The 8,139-nt window shown below is 39.1% G+C and overlaps 1 long non-coding RNA gene across 2 annotated transcripts in view; it reads right to left on the bottom strand.

Moving 5' to 3' along the window:
- Nucleotides 1-6,827, bottom strand: part of LOC118938324 — a 17,349-nt gene extending 10,522 nt beyond the window's left edge. Inside the window, exons 1-3 of one of the 2 annotated variants that reach the window (XR_005035596.1) lie at nucleotides 6,688-6,827; nucleotides 6,367-6,505; nucleotides 6,056-6,203 (exon numbers count right to left, since the gene is read on the bottom strand). This is a non-coding gene — a long non-coding RNA (uncharacterized LOC118938324). Of the gene's footprint in view, nucleotides 1-6,055; nucleotides 6,204-6,366; nucleotides 6,506-6,687 lie in introns of those variants that run through there. The other variant, XR_005035597.1, reaches the window with a different exon arrangement.
- Nucleotides 6,828-8,139: the final 1,312 nt, after the last annotated feature.

The raw sequence follows: 8,139 nt of genomic DNA, 5'->3' as shown, positions 1-8,139 counted from the left end.
ACTCTAACCCCCTTATGTCTTAGCAGTAGCCACAGTACAGTGGTATTTAGTCAACAGAGCTGACACACACACAGATATGGATTAGAAAGAAGGAAGTCAGTCTATGTGCAAATAGAGGCTGCACTTTACCAGCCAGTCACTCTTGAATAGCTTGATCATCTGCCTGTCTGACATCATTGATATATGGGCCTAAAGAAACAAAAGCAGTGAATACAAATATAACAGAGAGACTCAACCTTGGTAACGTCACAAAGAGCTACAGATGTATTTGATTATCTTAGCAGACCACATTCCATTCATTTGCGTCTTGCACCAATGCATTACTCATCAGAGAAAAATATTTTTGGCTATATTTCATATTTTAATCATATCATGTTCAAATTCATTCAATAATACTGTATTCATCACACTTTTTTTCTAATCCATTAACAGCAGTGATGTAGTGGTAAAGAAATAGGTGGGTAAACTGATTTCCGGTCAGTAACAATAACAATACCTATTCTTTCAATGCATTTTTCTGCTAAAGGTGGGTAAACTGATGGGTAATAAAAAGTGTGTGAACTGTTTAGTTGCGTTTACACTCTACCACACCACTGATTAACAAGCCATCCCAGGCCTAAAACCCCCGTGGAACAAGCCAAGAGGACAGTGGCATAGATACAGTATAACCTTGGAGTGGGAAGCCTACCAGAGTAGCCTTATTTTTAACTGCCTGGTGATCTAGCATCTAGTTGAAATACCTGTGAGTGATGGAGATCTCCCCAGAGCCCCATGAAACCTGTTAGGGCATCCCTTGTCAGGACAGGAGGGGAACAACCAGCCACACAACAGCTGGAACTGGAGCTGTCCTCTCTGACTCAGGGCAATGGAATCCCAGCCATTCCAGTATAACATAAAGGAACGCAGGCACATACACAGGATCACACACACATTCCTCCCGCATCACTCTTTCGCTCTCTCTATTTGACATTTTGGCTATTGTGTTAACCCCTTGTCTCCCATCATAGTTAGTGTTCATACAGTTGAAGACGGAGGTTTACATACACCTTAGCCAAATACATTTAAACTCAGTTTATCACAATTCCTGACATTTAATCCAAATAAAGCTTCCCTGTCTTAGGTCAGTTAGTATCACCACTTTATTTTAAGAATGTGAAACGTCAGAATAATAGTAGAGAGGATTTATTTAAGCTTTTATTTCTTTCATCACATTCCCAGTGGGTCAGAAGTTTACATACACTCAATTAGTATTTGGTAGCATTGCCTTTAAATTGTTTAAGTTGCGTCAAACATTTTGGGTAGCCTTCCACAAGCTTCCCACAATAAGTTGGGTGAATTTTGACCCATTCCTCCTGACAGACCTGGTGTAACTCAGTCAGGTTTGTAGGCCTCCTTGCTGGCCAACGCTTTTTCGGTTCTGCCCACATATTTTCTATAGAATTTGAGGTCAGGGCTTTGTGATGGCCACTCCAATACCTTGACTTTGTTGTCCTTAAGCCATTTTGCCACAACTTTGGAAGTGTGCTTGGGGTCATTGTCCATTTGGAAGACCCATTTGCAACCAAGCTTTAACTTCCTGACTGATGTCTTGAGATGTTGTTCAATATATCCACATAATTTTCCATTCCTCATGATGCCATCTATTTTGTGAAGTGCACCAGCCCCTCCTACAGCAAAGCACCCCCACAACATGATGCTGCCACCCCCGCGCTTCAGGGTTGGGATGGTGTTCATCGGCTTGCAAGCCTTCCCTTTCTCCTCCAAACATAACAATGGTCATTATGGCCAAACAGTTCTATTTTCGTTTCATCAGACCAGAGGACATTTCTCCAAAAAGTATGATCCTTGTCCCCATGTACAGTTGCAAACCGTACTCTGGCTTTTTTATGGCGATTTTGGAGCAGTGGCTTCTTCCTTGCTGAGCGACCTTTCAGGTTATGGCGATGTAGAACTTGTTTTACTGTGGATATAGATACTTTTGTATCTGTTTCCTGCAGCATCTTCAAAAGGTCCATTGCTGTTGTTCTGGGGTTGATTTGCACTTTTTGCACCAAAGTATGTTCATCTCTAGGAGACAGAACACGTCTCTTTCCTGAGCGGTATGACGGCTGCATGGTCCCATGGTGTTTATATTTGCGTCCTATTGTTTGTACAGATGAACGTGGTACCTTCAGGCGTTTGAAAATTGCTCCCAATGAACCAGACTTGTGGAGGTCTACATTTTTTTTCTGAGGTCTTGGTTGATTTCTTTTGATTTTCCCATGATGTCAAGCAAAGAGGCACTGAGTTTGAAGGTAGGCCTTGAAATACATCCACAGGTACTCCAATTGACTCAAATGATGTCAATTAGCCTACCAGAAGCTTCTGACGCCATGACATAATTTTCTGGAATTTTCCAAGCTGTTTAAAGGCACAGTCAACTTAGTGTATGTAAACTTCTGACCCACTGGAAGTGTGATACAGTGAATTACAAGTTAAATAATCTGTCTGTAAACAATTGTTGGAAAAATTACTTGTGATGTCCTAATCAACTTGCCAAAACTATAGTTTGTTAACAAGAAATTCATGGAGTGGTTGAAAAAATGAGTTTTAATGACTCCAACCTTAGTGTATGTAAACTTCCGACTTCAACTGTACATACAGGTCAGATGAAACTACACAAACACTTTCACCCAAAAGTGAACTTATTCCAACTTGTTGAAAAGCAGGGAGGCTATGAGAGGGAGGATTCTCATTCATACACAATGTTCACAACGTATCCTCTCTGACAGCTGACCTTTAAAATGTTGATATACCCAAACCCAACACAGGTGTGACAGCATGCAAATCCCAGATCCTGTCAAAGTCTGACGGCATTTCCATGAATTACCATGAAGCAAGTATGTAAATGTGCATATCCACACATCATTAAGCACTGGTTCTCAAAACACTTTCATTCTAGTACTGGTTTGGTTACCAATGTTCCTCGGCTATTCTTTTGGAATTGAATGTCAATGCCTTTTCCACCCTAATATTGGGTTGTCATTCCCCAGACAGTTTAGTCGAAGACAACATTTGTCATTCTTGCATGTAAACTAGAATATCAGAATGTTATTGTCCGGGATAGTTTGTTAGTACAGTATATAGCTCTGGTTAATAGTAGTACAGTATATACCTCTGGTTAATAGTAGTATAGTATATACTTCTGGTTAATAGTACTACAGTATATACTTCTGGTTAATAGTAGTATAGTAAATAGCTCTGGTTAATAGTAGTACAGTATATAGCTCTGGTTAATAGTAGTATAGTATATACCTCTGGTTAATAGTAGTACAGTATATAGCTCTGGTTAATAGTAGTATAGTATATACCTCTGGTTAATAGTAGTACTGAATATAGCTCTGGTTAATAGTAGTACTGAATATAGCTCTGGTCAATAGTAGTATAGTATATAGCTCTGGTTAATAGTAGTATAGTATATACCTCTGGTTAATAGTAGTATAGTATATAGCTCTGGTTAATAGTAGTACTGAATATAGCTCTGGTCAATAGTAGTATAGTATATAGCTCTGGTTAATAGTAGTATAGCATATAGCTCTGATTAATAGTAGTACTGAATATAGCTCTGGTTAATAGTAGTATAGTATACAGCTCTGATTAATAGTAGTACTGAATATAGCTCTGGTTAATAGTAGTACAGTATATACTTCTGGTTAATAGTAGTACTGAATATAGCTCTGGTTAATAGTAGTACAGTATATAGCTCTGATTAATAGTAGTACTGAATATAGCTCTGCTTAATAGTAGTACAGTATATACTTCTGGTTAATAGTAGTACTGAATATAGCTCTGGTTAATAGTAGTACAGTATATAGCTCTGATTAATAGTAGTACTGAATATAGCTCTGGTTAATAGTAGTACAGTATATAGCTCTGATTAATAGTAGTACTGAATATAGCTCTGCTTAATAGTAATAATGTAAATAGCTCTGGTTAATAGTAGTATAGTATACAGCTCTGATTAATAGTAGTACTGAATATAGCTCTGGTTAATAGTAGTACAGTATATACTTCTGGTTAATAGTAGTACTGAATATAGCTCTGGTTAATAGTAGTACAGTATATAGCTCTGTTTAATAGTAGTACTGAATATAGCTCTGCTTAATAGTAGTACAGTATATACTTCTGGTTAATAGTAGTACTGAATATAGCTCTGGTTAATAGTAGTACTGAATATAGCTCTGGTTAATAGTAGTACAGTATATACTTCTGGTTAATAGTAGTACTGAATATAGCTCTGGTTAATAGTAGTACAGTATATAGCTCTGATTAATAGTAGTACTGAATATAGCTCTGGTTAATAGTAGTACAGTATATACTTCTGGTTAATAGTAGTACTGAATATAGCTCTGGTTAATAGTAGTACTGAATATAGCTCTGGTTAATAGTAGTACAGTATATACTTCTGGTTAATAGTAGTACTGAATATAGCTCTGATTAATAGTAGTACTGAATATAGCTCTGGTTAATAGTAATAACGTAAATAGCTCTGGTTAATAGTAGTACTGAATATAGCTCTGATTAATAGTAGTACTGAATATAGCTCTGGTTAATAGTAGTACTGAATATAGCTCTGGTTAATAGTAGTACTGAATATAGCTCTGATTAATAGTAGTACTGAATATAGCTCTGGTTAATAGTAGTACAGTATATAGCTCTGATTAATAGTAGTACTGAATATAGCTCTGCTTAATAGTAATAACGTAAATAGCTCTGGTTAATAGCTCTGTGCTGTGTTCTCCCTGGGCCAAACACTGTTGTTTACTCAGTAGGAGAGCTCTCTGGGCCCATGCCCACACCAGGAGGATGTTTTCCACAAACAGAGGGTAAAGGAGGGTCCATCCCCTGGTCCTCCCCCTGGTCCCCTCCACCACAGGGCCCTGATGAATGTGGGGTGCACATGTGAACGTACAGTACTGCCCTGTGTTATACAGTGTGGGCCCCATGAATGCAGACGTGGTTGTTATGGTCCAGATTCCTCTACTGACCCTATACTAATAAAATGGTAATTTAGCACATACTTTGGTCCGATGTGACATTGCACTTTTGCATCTGTGGTGAAAGGTGACAGGGCTAGAGCGATGTTTGTCAGACCATGAGACATCCCATCTATGGTGAAAGGTGACAGAGCTAGAGAGCTGTTTGTCAGACCATGAGACATCCCATCTGTGGTGAAAGGTGACAGAGCTAGAGAGCTGTTTGTCAGACCATGAGACATCCCATCTGTGGTGAAAGGTGACAGAGCTAGAGAGCTGTTTGTCAGACCATGAGACATCCCAAAAATTGGTCCTTTCATGAAAACGTCTGTAGCGTATGGAACGGTTTGACTTAAAAACTATTATGACCACTCTAATGGTAGACTCTCACAAAAGCAATGGTGGTCTCCGTTTTGCTCTCCAACCCCCACCAGTGATACGGGACTAGTCTGAAGGTAACCGGTACCGGGTTTAAAAAATGAATGGAAGTATGAAGGTTGTTTTGAGCCTTCCCCAGAAAAAGGGTAAAATATGTGTAAAAAAAGATATATATATACATATTTCCTGAGATTTCCTATCTCCTAGATATAGGACAAACACTTTAAAAAGGTTTTATTTTTTGACTGTCTTTTTTGTCTTTATGGATTTGTTATTCAATGTGTTTCTAGGGCCTTTTAATGCCAAATGCAATATTTATTCAAATAATTTTTGTGTATTTTTTTAAAATATGTAAATCGTCCTAAAATTCTAAATCAAATAGCGAAGTGATCCATAGTATGACCTTTTTAAAAGAGTTCCATATGTCAGCTTAGAACCATGTGGAGAAGTTTATGAATTGCCTGGAAGGGCTGTGGAACAGTGGATATCCATTGATCATTCAAATAGAACAGTTAACAGGCACTACCCTGGGATCAGTGGAGGCTGGTGACTTGAACATTTGAGGAAGATGGGAGACCCACGGTATAGGCGCGGAGCGCACAGAGACGGCAAAATGTATTTCAAAAATCGTCAAAGACTAATTATTTTAACCTGAAGCATTTAATAAAGACATTTAAAGTACAATATTATGGGGAATGGGAATGAGAGTGCTACTTCCGTGTTGGAAAGGTTTCACAGCAGTGATTGGATGAGGGTATGAGGCATGAGTTGAGGTGTTCAGAGGCTTGAACAGTGCAGGACAGGATTTGACTGGGAAGACAAAAAACTATAAGACAACAAACTACACAGATAGACAAGAGTTAAGAATGAGTTAGTCCAAGTAAGGAGTAAAATCATTAATGTGTAATAATGGGATTGTGTAACTGATTGACTCTACATACAGGAATGAGAGAAAATGGATAGGGGGACTCACAGTGCTTGAAGGGGAAACATTCAATGTGCCAGTGGATGAGCGGGCACATGACACGTGACTTCAGTTCATGTCAGGAGAAAGTTGACAATGGTAGTGGAGTTGAGTAGACATCACCTCTTAATCAGGGAACAGGAGGGGACTGTAAATACAAATAGCAGACACATTGCAGTACAGATGCTCCATCGTAAGTTTGGACAACGAGTTTCTCTCAGACATCTCAGAATTCGTAAAGTTAAACACAGACTGCGGCGCACCTCGCCTACTTGACAGATTTAAAGTAGCCCAACGCGTTCCTGAATAACGCTCCAAACATCCACATACCTGACGATAACTGACAACTGCAAGCAGACAGGTGCAGGTCCCAGAGCGGTGGGGCAGTTTTTAACAGTTGATCAGACTGAAAAATCGTCTCGTTTTCATCCGATACAGCACGTCAGATATTTAGGTGTAGCCTAGGCTGCTGCAACATTTATGTCATGAGTTTTTGCTTGCGGCTATTATGTGTTATCATCTTTTCTAAATAAATACTGGAGGAAAGTGGAAAGCCTAGATGAGCGCACGTGAAAAAATGCGCAGCGCCAACCTCTCTCTTTAATATAACTTTTAATGGATGAGGCAATGGAAGCTATCAAATTATTCAGTATTGTTTTCGACATCACAGAAAAGACAGTAGAACGTTCCATATGTTCAGCAAGTAAAGCATCATAACGTGCAATTAATTACCTCTGCAAGCTCATTGTAGTTGCCCTTGTTAGCGAAACTTTCCCTCTCATCGTGTCCTCTTTAAAGCAACATCTTGCATGCTCTGCTTTTGGTTTTTGTTGAGCTGAACTATCTATGTTGTTCAGGTCACTGCACCCACCTTTTGACCAAGGCTCAGACTTTTCAAAAAGCAGGTAAGGCCAGCAATACAGGCGGCCTGATGAAAGGCTGCCTGCTAACCAGTTATACTTTTGATTCAAGTTAGTATTGAATGCCCTCACCTTTTCATTGTCTTCATGAAACTGATCTCAGTCTGAGGTTGACCCTCGCTTTTAATTCACACCTTTTCCGTGTACCCCAGAGAACGAAAGGGGTTCCTCAACATAGAACCCCCATAATGTTCTGTGGCACAATCCCAAAACAACTCACCAGGTTCATTCTCTGATTCTAATTCTATGTTTGGATGGACAACATGTCAGTTCATACTGCAAAAGCTTTGATTGGTTGAAGGACATCCTCCAGAAGTGGTCATAATTACCATGTATGTGTATGGAAGGGTGTGAGGGCTACAAGCCTTCTAGGTTTAGTATTGAAGTCAATGTAGTCAGAGGATTACAGAAACTAGCTGTCCTCTGGCTACACCATGGTGCTACCCCAGACAGTGCTGTTGAAGTTACTGTAGACCTTCATTGCGATAGAGTGTATTTTAATACATTATTTGGTGACATATGAATATATTTAGTGTAGTTTTATCTAAAAAGGATCACTTTTTAATGTTTTTGCTCTACAATAAAATCCCACCTATAGTGGGCTCCATTTTGAGCTGGTGACAAATCAAACGTTTGTTTACCAGTAAAATAAATGACGGTACTGTTTTATAATATATCAATTTCACTGGTGATTTAAATGTACGTGCTTCATAATTACGAGTTTATTATAACAAATAACAAATCAGTGTTTGAGAAGGTCCCACACTTTCTCAGACTCCACCAGCCTGGCTGAACCAGCCTGAATGCTGCTATCACTGGTGTGTGTAGCATTCCGTCTGGTTTTACCAGGCTACCCCCACTC

The sequence above is a fragment of the Oncorhynchus mykiss genome, chromosome 13 (assembly GCF_013265735.2).
Source record: "Oncorhynchus mykiss isolate Arlee chromosome 13, USDA_OmykA_1.1, whole genome shotgun sequence".
NCBI classification, from domain to species: Eukaryota; Metazoa; Chordata; class Actinopteri; order Salmoniformes; family Salmonidae; genus Oncorhynchus; species Oncorhynchus mykiss.
The sequence above is the reverse complement of the archived record's forward strand: the minus strand, read 5'-3'. Positions and strand labels throughout refer to the sequence as shown.